Source organism: Crocodylus porosus, unplaced genomic scaffold (genome assembly GCF_001723895.1).
Source record: "Crocodylus porosus isolate Cpor-Errol unplaced genomic scaffold, CroPor_comp1, whole genome shotgun sequence".
Lineage (NCBI taxonomy): Eukaryota > Metazoa > Chordata > Crocodylia > Crocodylidae > Crocodylus > Crocodylus porosus.
This window is the reverse complement of record NW_017728948.1, coordinates 30,092,281-30,105,647: the sequence shown is the minus strand read 5'-3', so window position 1 is coordinate 30,105,647 and position 13,367 is coordinate 30,092,281.

The following is a 13,367-nucleotide window of genomic DNA, read 5'->3' as shown; positions in this document are numbered from 1 at the left end:
TAATTCTCTCAAAAAGCTTACCCAGGATTGAGGTAAGACTAACTGGCCTATAGTTTCCCGGGTCCTCCTTCCTCCCTTTTTTGAAGATGGGAACCATGTTGACCCTCTTCCAGTCCTCTGGCACCACACCAGAGCACCACGAGTGCTCGTAAAGCCATGCCAGGGGTCCCGCAATGACCTCTACTAATTCCCTCAGTACTCTGGGGTGGAGATCATCAGGCCCAGCTGACTTAAATATGTCTAGTCCCTCCAGAAGTTCCATGACTAGATCCTTACTGATCCTAGGCCTGGGTGTGCCTCCCCTGAGGGCTTCAGGCATCCCAGTGGAGGGGAGACCCAGTCCCTGCTCAGAAAAATGGAGGCAAAGAAGTTGTTAAATAGGTTAGCTTTGTCGTCTGGTGTGACAACCAGATTTCCTAGTGTGTCCTGCAGAGCCCCCTATTACCTGGGACCTTCTTTTTACCCTCTATGTATTTAAAAAAGGACTTCTTGTTGTCCTTGATCCGGGTAGCTAGTCCCATTTCCATCTCCACCTTGGCCTTCGGACCGCCCCCCCTACTGCCCCAAGTAGCCGAGGTATAGTCCTCCCTGGTGATGGCCCCTCCCTTCCATTGGGTGTATGCCTCTTTTTTAGCTAGGAGACATTCCCATATGCTTTCGGAGAGCCATGGGAGTTTTGTGCCTCACAGCCAGGCAATGTTACTGCCTTCCAAGCCAGCAGGGAACTGAGCTGTTTATATAGGCAGCCAAGGATCTAAAATGGCTGCCACAATCAAGAAACTGCTGGCTGCTTGGCTCTGGTCTTAAAGTGACAGGCACTCACAGTGCCCTGCCACAGACCTCTCCCCTTTAAATGGTACCAGGGGAAGGTTTCCCCAGATACTGCTCCAAAGCAGGCTCCCCTCAGGGCCTGTGAGAGCCCTTGAGTGGCAAACACCCCCAAAGGTGCTGTGCCACAAACCTCCCCTTTAGAATGAGATATGGGGGGCTTTCCTTGGCTGCCTTCCCTGCTGGGCTCAGCCCCAGCCTAGTGCAGCCCCTACTGTGTGGCGAAGACCCAAAGGTGCTCTGCTGCACTAACAATTAAAACAAAGGTTTAAAAAATCCTAGGTTCATAAGTTCCATTCTCTCTTCTGCTACTTGTTGGTGGGTGACTTAAGGAAATTCATTAGGGCCTTATCCAAAGTGCTCTGAAGTCAAAAAGAGACTTTCCATTGACTTCAGTTGGCTTTGGACCATGATCTTCACATCTCTATGTATTTGTTGATAAATCCAGACAACAAACACCTATGTTACATCACAAAAAGGGTTGTGATGGTTAATTAATTTATGTTGGACAGTACTAAGACCTTTTTTTGCCAGGCACTAAGTAGAAACGTGAAACATTTTTATGACTATAATAACCAGCAGAGGCTACATCTGAGGAATAACTTAAGGAACACCCTAGAATATGTAATGATGGATATGACCTTTAGGTCTGAACTTCTGACAGATGATTTCACTAAGCTCATGTTTCTTCCATTGTATCATGCAGAGATAATTCTTTCTGCCTTGGTTAAGTACAAAACGTCCTATCTTCCCAGTCCTAACTCAGACTATTTATGAGTCTTCATAGTTAAAAACACATTTCAATTAAGGGACTATACTAAAAAGAGTGGCCATTTTTTCATTGAAATATTAGCTAAGCAACCCATATATTGTATTTGCCTTGCTAACAAATGATATATTGTTATTTTGAAAAATGATCTATAGAATTAACAGACATGGATTTAATATAGTGAAGGAGTCATTTGTCTTCCACAGGTCCAAAACTGGCAAGCAAAATAAAATAAAATAAAAAAGGAACTCTTATGAAAACCAGATGGATTTTCAAATGAAATCAGGGCTTATGCTAATGGTAGCTTTTAAAGGGCAGTGTCAACTTAAGAAACAAAGTCCAAACTGGAAATATTTTGTGGAGTATAATTCCAGGTACTAGTTAAAACTATCTTTACTAAAAGAAATTGAAGGAGAGAAAATATTTTTCTCCATTTTTCCTGTTTTGCACATTTCTTAACATTTGTGCATAAGCTCATATTTACTGGTTCCCTGTTAGATTTGCTTAGGGGCCAATGCCCCAAATATTTGTGTACATTGTAAATGCTTAAAGTATATGTTTTTTCTAAGATGGTTACTTTAGTTTTCTATTTTTTCTAATTTTGTAATAACTACATGCTGTAATAACTGTATATGAACCCCCTACCCCACTGCATGGACTGTGCCAGAAGCTCATGGCTCCCTACTACATGAAATGTTCCTTCAGGCCTTCCCCCACCATGTGGCAGTAGGAGAGGAAACTGCAGGGGGTCACAGGCTGCACATTAACTGCTTGTGGGCTTTCAGCAGCCTGCAGGCCAGCAGTTGGGCAGCCCTGCAGTAAACCTTTGCATAGTTTAACAGTAAAACTTTATCTATCTTACACTGAGTTGAACCATGTGTTTCAATCTATCATTATGTTTTTCCCTACTTCAAGTTTGCATTACCTGAGTTCAGATAACTTCTAGCCTTACAAGGCCCTTGAATAAGATTGCAATATATGTAAATGAAGACTTAATACCAAATGATATAGATTTAATCAGGTGACAGCCTTCCTGGTAGTCATGCATTTTTTTTGCTGAAGTACAAGAGTACATGCATAATACTTGAAGCATAATTATTACATAATCTTTTTACTGTTATGAGTTTTTATGCCATATAGTAATTATGTAAGTGAAAAAACAAGATATTTCATCATCTTCCCTTCTAGCAAACTGCTTTTTTAAACTAATGTATTTTTAATAATAGTTGAAAGTACAACTAAGAACAAAATTCAAAAATATAAGTAACATATACTAACGTCAATTCAGTCTTATTTGGTAACAGCCTGTAAATACAAGGTTTTTTATAAAAAGGATGCTTATAATTTATTCTCAAACAGCTTAGAGTAGTTGAAGAACAGCCTAGGAACTACATAGAGAAGATAGTTGCTTTCAGGTCAGCAGGACTGGATGAGATGCACCCTAACATACTGAAGGAATTAACTATGGTAATTTTGGAAATATTGGCTATCCTCTTTGAGAACTCGTGGAGGTTAGGTGAGATCCCAAATGATTGGAAAAGAACAAATATAATGCCTATCTATAAAAAGAAAAGGAGGATCTGGCCCATCAATCTGTTCTTGATACCTAGAAATATTATGAAGCAGGTCTTCAAGGAAGCCATTGTGAAGCACCTAAAGGAAAACAAGGTGATCAGGAACAGCCTGCATGGATTCACCAAAAAGAAGTCATGTCTAACCAACCTGATTTCATAAGAGAAAGAACAAAAATTAATAGATTTAAAATGCAGTCAAGGAAACTTAGATTGGATATTACAAAGAACTGTCTAATTATAAAGGTAGAACTGAAACACATTACCTAGAGAGGACAGGGAAATTTGGTCTTTGAAGATCCTAAATGTAAGTTAGACAAACATTTGCCTGAGATGGTTTAAGACATCCTCCTGAGGTACCTTCCAGCCCTATTTTTTCAGGAGTCTGTGAAACTGTACAATGAAGAAATTTAAATATGTTGTATTTAAACTTTTCTCCCCATAAATTCACCTATTTTATAGAGGAAGTCTTGGGTGTAAAATATACCTAGAATGAAGCATGCTTTGCAAGAATTTTTATATATGCAATTTTAGATAGAAAAAGAAAACTTTCTTTAAAGTACCTGAAAAGTTGGATTTTGTGTCACAATGACTGAGATATAGTCTAGCAATTCATATTTGAAAAGTTTAAGTACACAAAAAGAGATTTTTTTTAGATAAAATCATGACCATGATATGATCAAAATATGTCTTTACAAATTCCTAGGTATTAAAAGAAAAGATAAGTATGTTCTCAACAATGTGTATGTATATATTCACATCATGCAAGGCTCATGCTAACTACATATAGGACTGACCATGCTCCATGACTTGCAGAAGACTCTCACAATGTCTACGAAGCTAACTGTTGATGCTGAATATGTAGAATATATATATGGCCTGTTGAAAGCCTCTGGGTAAAGGTCAGAGGAGAGAGCATGTAATGGTAGGCATCTGGTACAGGCCACTGAGGAATGCCATGGTAGGCATCTGGTACGGGCCACTGAAACAGGAGGAGAAGGCTGAAAAGGCCTTCTGTAAATAACTGATGGAAAAATTGCAAATCACAGGACTTGGTTCTTATGGGAAACTTTAATTACTAAGACATCTGCTAGAAGGGAAACACGGCAGTGCACAAACAGTCTAGCAAATTGTTGGAGTTTCCTGGGGATAACTTTTTGGTACAGGTGGTAAAAAGGCTAACTAGGTGGGGAGAGGTAGAGAAAGCTCTTCTCAACTTGCAACTCACAAATAGGGAGGAATGGGATGAGAATGTGAAGGTAGAAGATAACTTGGATGACAGTGACCATAAAATGTTTGAAATCAAGATCCTAAGGGGCGGAAGGAAGGAAAGCACTGGAATAAGGATGCGGGACTTGAGGAAATGACAGGCAGGATCCCCTGAATGAAAGTCTAAGGGGGAAAGGAGTTCAGGAGAGCTGACTGTACTTCAAGGAGCCTCTCTCAAGGGCACAGAAGCAATCTACCCCCATGCAGCAGAAGAATGGGAAGTGCAATAGCAGATGAGCCTGACTAGACAGGCTCATCTCTTGGATTAGTTGACACTGAAAAAGAATCCTATAAAAGTAGAAGCTTGATCATAGTACTATGGAAGAGTACAAGAGCATTAACAAGTATACAGAAGGAGACTTAGGAAGGCCAAGGCATGATCTGAGATGCAGCTGGCAAGGAACATAATAGGCAATAAAAAGGGATTCTACAAGTATATCAAAAGATGAAGACCAGATAATTATGGGTCCCTTACAGAATGAAGAAGAGAATCTAGTTAGGGATGGTGCAGAGAAGGCTGGAGTATTTAATGCCTTTTTTTACTTCAGTCTTCTCAAATAGGAGAAGCTACCAAATGATGAGAAGGTTGGCAGCAAAAATAGGGAAGGAGACAAACAGCTTAGAGTAGTTGAAGAACAGCCTAGGAACTACATAGAGAAGATAGTTGCTTTCAGGTCAGCAGGACTGGATGAGATGCACCCTAACATACTGAAGGAATTAACTATGGTAATTTTGGAAATATTGGCTATCCTCTTTGAGAACTCGTGGAGGTTAGGTGAGATCCCAAATGATTGGAAAAGAACAAATATAATGCCTATCTATAAAAAGAAAAGGAGGATCTGGCCCATCAATCTGTTCTTGATACCTAGAAATATTATGAAGCAGGTCTTCAAGGAAGCCATTGTGAAGCACCTAAAGGAAAACAAGGTGATCAGGAACAGCCTGCATGGATTCACCAAAAAGAAGTCATGCCTAACCAACCTGATTTTCTTCTACGATAAAGTGAAAGGCTCGGTGGATGGTGTAGGCACTGGATTTAGAACCCAGCCCTGATATCCTGCTCTGGGTGAGCACAACTTTCAGACCAACCACAACTCCTCCAGTTTTGGTTTAAATACAACAGGCTAATTTTATTGATACACAGTGATAGGAAATAAGAGCAATGCAAGCAAAGCAAACAACTTGATTAAAAAATACATTACCCAAATTTCCCAGTGCCCAGAATATACACAAGGAGAGCAGTGCATCCAGCAGGTATGAAAACATCATCTTGAGATTTTTTGCCTGAATAGCCAATATCAGCAAGCTTGGAGGTCAGGGGCTGATGACAACTTGTTGCTTTGAAAACTCCTTCTTTTGTATTCTCTCTCTTCTGATTACACTTCATTTCCAGGTACTGTTGATTGGTTTTCTTGCCGTCTATGTTCTGTTTTGTCAACCAAAATCCTATCTTCATAAACCTATCAGATGTACACACCTTAATTTGGTAATTTCATTCAAAACTGGAAATCCCAAGGGTTTTTGCAAGTTGGCACTGTAACCCTGCAGCCCTGGAACCAGGCCTATGTCTATTATGAAGAGAAAATTTGGATGTTTTTAATTTCCTGAGAAGTGTATGTTCATTGCTCTCAAACACTCTATCTGCCTTCAAGGCTGTGAAACTGTATGACAAACAGGCTTTTAGAAATCAGTTACCCCTTGCCATTCCCCTAGACCATTGTTCTAATGCAGTATCTACTTTACCTGCAAACCAATTCCTAAAAGTAAACCTCTAAATATTACTTTCTAGCCATCAGATGGAGAGAGAGCAGTGAATGTGTTATACTTTGACTTTATGAAGACTTTTGCCACTGTCTCTCACAACATTCTCAGAAGGATGTGGACAAATTGGAAAAAGTCCAGCAGAGGGCAATAAAAAATGACTGAAGGCCTGAAAAGTATTACTTATGAGGAAAGACTGAAGGAACTAGACTTATTTAGTCCAGAGAAGAGAAGACCAAGGTAGGATTCAGATACCTGAAGTACAATTTACAGAGAGGACAGAGATGGACTTCTCTCTGTGACCTTAGGGGACAGGACTAGGAGGAATGTATTCAAGCTTCATTAGGGGAAATTTGGATAGGAAATTAGGAGAAACTTTCTGACTATAAGGACAGTCAACCATTGAAACAGCCTACCTAGAGAAATTGTGGAATCTCCTCCTTGCAAGTTTTCAGGAGTCGGTTGGAAAGACACTTTGCTGAGATGGTTTGATCACGGATAATCCTGCCTTAAGCATGAAGCTGGATAGATTACTTTGTGAGGTCCTTTCCAGCTCTACTTTCCACAATTCTATCCAGAAAAGGAGTGAGCTCTATTTTTCATGCATAGCGACACACATACATGCACACAGTGAAAGCACCACCCATTTTAATAAGGAGTGCAACAGAATTGTCCCTTGTTACATCAGTAGAAGTTTGCTGCTTTAAAAACTTTATTTATACATAAAGAATTGCAAGAGAGGCCAGTTAACTCTCAGCTGTCATTGATGATCACTCAGTCTTACACTGCTGAGGTAAGCAGTTCACAGTTGACAATATGCTGGGAGGTAAGGGATACAAAGAGATCAGGACATCAGGCAAATTGAATTTTCCCCAACCTTCATAGCATTGCTCATCAAAATCCCTTCTTTCTCTAAACGAAGATTTATATTAAAAGCAGCATAGGAATTAGATGCTCTAAGATTAGTTGCTAAGAGCATCCATTTTGGTTCCTACCATGTCTGGCTCAGGAAGTATTTGAGCCCCTGGTGGTAGACCACATCCTCTCTTGTATGCTAGTGGGATGACTAAAGAGCACATCTGGCTTCAAAATTTCATTTTCACCCTCCACTTTTTTATATTAACGCACTGTCATTTTTAATATACACTGGAAAACACTTAGTCCCATAGCACTTGATTTTCTGAAGGAAGACAAAGCATGACATTGTGGAGTCCATAAACAGCAGGGGGTATAATTCTTTGTAAAGCTATATAATATGTTCCATATACATTGCAGCTGTTGATAGATTTTATTACATTTTCAGTTAAGGGCCTTATTACATTTGCAGGCAAGATTTATTATATTTGGTTGTATTACTTCTAAAGTTCAGGATATTTTCACATTTGTAGCTGGCTTATTTCATCTATGATCACTGAGTTTACATCATAAGCTTGTTACAAGTGTAGGTTATGAATAATATCACCTGTTGTTATGACGCTGGCAGTCAATTTTCATTACAACTGTTCCTAATACTTCACAATATTTTGCAGGTGCTAGATATTACATTTGTGGTTTATTTAAGCCATAAGAGTACTCAAAGTTAACTGGAATAAGACACTGCAAACAGCTAGAGAAAAGGCTCCTAAAACTCAGAGCTCAAAGCTGGTTTAAAGAGGGAAAGAGAAAGGAGAGATACCAGCATTAAAATCTCACATAGAGGTAATTATTTACAGACCAGTAGGTTCTCATAATGGCAGATATTTCAAATTTAAGTCACTTTCCAAGTGGCATTTCATTGAAAAAATAAGATTGACACACTTTCTCCAGCTCTTTTGCCTATCCCTAAAAGAGAAAGCTTCACAGAACGTTGCTGGGATTCTAAACTGTTTTGTTGAAAGGTTCTCCTTCTCAGAGATCAAGCACAAAAGTCCCATCATTTTATCAGCTGCATTCACTTTTACTGGATTGTAACGTGTTTTTGTGCAAGTGGATAAAAGCTTGCTTTTCCTTTAAAAAGCCTGCTCTTTTCTTATGGGAAATTGGATGGCCTGTTCTGTTCTTTCTGTGGTATTTTAGGGAAGGTCAGCAAAATCATTTCATCCAAACCCCACAGTGCCAGCCTCTTCTAGAGGTTGAAATGCCTGCCTTATTGCTTCTGATATATTAAAGCTTGTGCAACTTTAAAGCTAACAGTGCACTGGACTATTCTGAAGTCTTTTACTTCAGTGTGCACACAATACCTTCCCTTGCCACAACATATAATTTTGAATGGAGAAGATTTCTCATGCGCAGCATGAGTTGTTTTTTATGTTGAATGCAAAAATCAGTGAGAACAGACTAGTTGGCTCAAATCCAACTTTTCTACTTCACTAAATTATTATTATGTATTTTTATTGTGACAGCACCCAGAGGTCCCAGGAAGGATCCAGGTCCCATTGTTCTAGCTGTCATGTATTTAATAAGAGGCAGTCCCCACCTGCTGGGTTTACAGTCTACTTTGACATAAAATGAAGCAAATGGGTCTGAGAAACAAAAGGAGGGCAGAGAAAAGGCAGATCAGTGTTAATGAACATAAAATCACATGGCTTCACAGATGAACAATTGCATAATATAAGTGTCCTGAGGTTATCACATAATCTTAATTAAAATGAATAAGATCATCTAGGCTCAGTTGCAATAAAACCCGCAATTATTGATTGACTGACTGCTTTGTGTTTGTGCATGTTTTAGACATCACAAGAGACTGGATATTGAGAGATTTGATGGCACGTCTATGTGCTTTATATGCATTGGGACTCATGCAAATTCTGAAGAATACTCTGAAGAGGTGAAATAACTAAGGGAGGAAATGGCAGAAAGGTTTAATTGTTCTGTTTCAATCGGTCTATTTCTTGTGCTGTCTAAAATAGAGCGTTATTATTTTTAGAACCTATTACCCTTTCACTATCATAATGCCCTAAAGAGGTATACCATGTAGATGAAAGTGTCCACCAGGCTGGAGCTTGTCCCATTTTTGTGCAGGCACAACAGACAGAGGGCCTGTACTCAGGATATGTTTTGGAGAAGCCAAAGAATGAGACAGTCCTAAAAATGCTAGAGTTCTCCCGCACCAAGGAAACTCTAGGAACACACAAGTCCAATGGGTAGATCCCAAACATACTAGTCTGATAAGTATTCAGAACAGAAGTGCATGACTTCTCTGGGCCTGTCTGCTGAAAAGCAGAGCTGTGCAACTATTAAAGACAACTCCTTTAAAGTAATATTCTATGCTTTTGTTCTCTTTCTTTCTTCGGGGCTTGGGTTGCTGACAGATGTAATTTTCATGCTCTTTAAAAGGGGAGGGGAAGTTGCCTCTCAGGAGCTGTTCCAATGTAACTGTTGTGTCTGTATGCTTCTATAGGGATACACATGAATGAAATGAGCTTAAAATTACAATCATTTTGGAATACTAATGCCAGGTTAGGAACATGCAAATCTAACAGTTACATCATGACAACTTGTACTGATATAACTGTTGCATCTGTCCACACTCTTACAATTGTACTTAGTTTCTTTCTTTGCTATTCCTTAATGTAAAGTAGACCATCCAGACTGAGTGCACTGAGTGCTTCTGTGTATGGAAAACACGATTTACTCAAATCCCAATAAAGGCAACAACAGTAGAAGCTGCTCAGTACAGAACAAGATGCTCAGCAATGGGCTGGACCAGACCCCATATTAACTTCATTCAACTAATGAGTGAGGTTTCCTGAAACCACCATTCTTTCTCAGTGCTGTTGCACTGATGGTTTAGGCTGCTATGGACTCATGTTTTCCAGTTACATGTTCTTAAACAAGCACAACAGAATTTACATCTGAAAAGTTCACAGAGAGCTGTGCAGCAGAATGAATTAATCAGTGACCTTTCACTGTCAAGAGTGTGCATGTCCTGATAATGTGGCTGAAAACTCTTCTAATGGTAGGAAAAAAGAGATTATAAATTAAAGGACTTTGGGACTGGGCATCTCACTTTCTCTGACCAGAGTCAAGAGAGGATTATTTCTCACCTCAAAAACCAGTTCTAGTGTGCAATTATTCACTATTCCCAACTTATTTAAATGACATAATTGACAGCATTTGTTCAAAGGACTGAAGAAACTTGGAAGATAAAAGACTTCCTTGCATGACTAGTGTTTGGTCATTTCAGGTCAGGGTTCAGGAGGCATAAGGGAAAGTCTGGCACCCACACTGTGATTAAATAGAACATATTTCAGCTCTGGTGTCTAGTCTTTGTTTAAATAGATTTCACCTTCTACCATTCCTAGTGTCTCATCTGTAAATATGTGTCTAAATTGAAATACAGATAGATATTATAAAATAACAAGAAAAATATATATATGAATTCAAGACATGTTAATCACACAAACTCAATATCTAAAGAATTTATATCAGATCAGCACTGCTGTTCTAGGTTTTGAACCAAAATATATACATTTTTAATCTATATATCCTGCTAGAATAATATATTGCAGAGCAACCTAAATACTCTCTGTTTATGTGTATAAATGTGTTTCTCATTGCTGGTTTTACCTAGCATTTATGTAAATATTATAAACTGAGGCACTGAACAGTAGAAGAGAAGCCTGTGGGTTTTGATTCTTGCAGGTGTGCACATACATGCACATACAAACTTCTTCTCAATGAAGAAATGGAGTTTCCTTTCTCTTCTCACTAATATTTAAGCTTATCCTTTCATTTATAGTTTCATTCAACCTAAAAAATGACCAGCAAGACCTTCAGGAGGATTTCCAAAGCATGTTTCTCTGCCAGTATTGACACAATTGCACTGACTCAGAACAACAGATCATAAGATTACATTTCACAGAATGCTGAGGTGCTGGATAAACCAGGTCAGGGGGTGTAAAGGAGAAGCCCCCTTTTCACCCCTTGACCAAAGAGCACACCACTAAATGCTTTTATGGAGACATTGTAGTGCTCCAGCCAAGAGACTCTGTATGTGTACATGCATCTTTAGGGCAGTATTTTTGTAGTGCTACAAAGTATAGAAGTACTTTGTAGTGCTAAAAATAAGAGTGTTTGTACCTGAAAGCTTGCAAAGAAGAACTTTTCCAACTATTTTAGATTTATTTATATATCAGATTTTCCCCAAAAATCTTGGCTGTCCAAGACCCAGGACACGTAGGTGGCACTTACATGGCTCTTAGATGCATAAGTCACTAAATGTAACCTTAATTCCACCTTGTGCAACAATCTCTATTCTGCTGAGATGCCTAGATTCTTTATTTGCCTCTTTGTTTTCTTGAAAATGTCACTGAGCAACTAAACATGGCCTATGCAGAATGCTCAGACGTGATACAAAACATCCTTCTAAATATCCACCACTGCTTACATTTTATTTCAATCCAATTCCTTATGGGAAGGAACATTAACTTCATAAACGTCTTTGAATCCTTAGTCAACGGAAAAAATAAACCTATAGCAACCAATGCTAAGAGTCTGGCAGTTATACCTACTTTTTACCTAATAGTCTAGACTCTAGAGTTTAAATGCTTGGTAAAAACATGAAAGTCCTAGCCTATCAATCTGTGGGGCTTGAACCCCATTATTCTAGTTCCCATTACAGTATCTGAACCATCAGGCTATGGGCTAAACAGGGCAGAACATAGCATCTATCCATTCTATTGAAGCTAGGTCATCAAGTATTAAGGAATGTGAGAGTCAGTGGATAAGCAGCATTGGTATCAGGCCAAGATGAAGAAACATAAGTAATGGATGTACTTTAGTGGAATTCTGGCTGTTGTTCAAGGTGGAATAGAACTTTATTTAGTAACTTAGTACCTTGTTACACCTTGCATTTTGGGCTGGTCAAATGTTGATCAGTGTCAGTGTCAGCTTGAGTTTACAGCAGTCACACCATAAGGCTAAAAACCTTCTCTGACTGCCCCCCACCTACTCACTAGCCACTAGACTAGCCACTATAGGACTGCTGAGTATGGGCCTGACTAGGAGCTACAGCTGTGAGTTGCCACTACAGGGCTGGTGAGCCCAAACAAGCTTCTATCCCTGCTCTAGGTGGGCAGGGGGAGGTGGTAAGAGATGGTGGAGGGGCCGGGGGGTGGAGGGCAGGAACATGATGCTTGGAAGTGGAGAATTAATGGGATGGGGATAGGTAATGAAATGGGAGGTAGAGAGGAAATGTCAGTGGGGGAAGGGTGGTGAAATGAAGGAAGTCAGCCAATGAAGGCTAAAATAAAAAGAACTTAAAAGACTACTACTACTAACAATAATAATAATTATTTTAAAAGAAATAAGCAGGAAGTAAATTAAAGATTTTAATACATTGGGATTTGAGATTGGGGTGTGTTGGTCATGCTTTCTGAGGTGGCATGGGAACAGTGAAGGAAGGTGCCTTTGGGAGTGGTACTGCCCCTGCTATGAGGAGAAATCCCCAGTTTATGAAGACCTAGTTTGGGCCCCCTTCCTTTTACCCCTCCCATGCCTAGACCCCACTCCTGGACCAGTCCATGCCCTGAAACCTAGTTAGCTGGCATGTGTTCTGCAGGCTGTTTGAACAGTGTTGTCACTCAGGGGTGGGAAGGTCGCACCCCTGGGGGTACTAGGGGGAGCAGTACCAGAACCACCCCCTGGGCATTAGAGTTCAGGGGGTGGAAAGCTGGTCCACACAGAACTGGAGGGTGAGGGAGGAAACACTGTGTGTTGGGATGCTGGAGGACTGCAACTTGGGTGGCTCATCAGTGATGAGTAGCTAGACATTAATGAGCTGGGTAGCATAAATCAGAGATAAACCTTCCCTGGAGTGGCATAACTTTAAACTGCCTAAAGTATGCTTAAAACTACTTTCAGGAATTAATATGTGGACAAACCAGGAGTCAGAAGCTCCAGGATCTGCCTAAAATTAATGTGTAACAAGTCCCTTAGATCCCTAAAAACTGTTCAAGTTCCACAAAATGTATGTGTATGCTGCATGCCTTGTGCACTCACAGAGGTTACGCTTTAGAAGTCCCTGCACAACTCACTCCACATCACACATATAAGGGCCAGAAATTGGCAATGAAGCTACTCCGGGGTGCTCCGCTGAGCCACTCTCAAGTTCCCCAGAGCATCCACATTTCTGGGTCTGGCATGCGCAAGCTGAAGATGGGGGAGAACAGGGGAAGAGGTATGCTTGT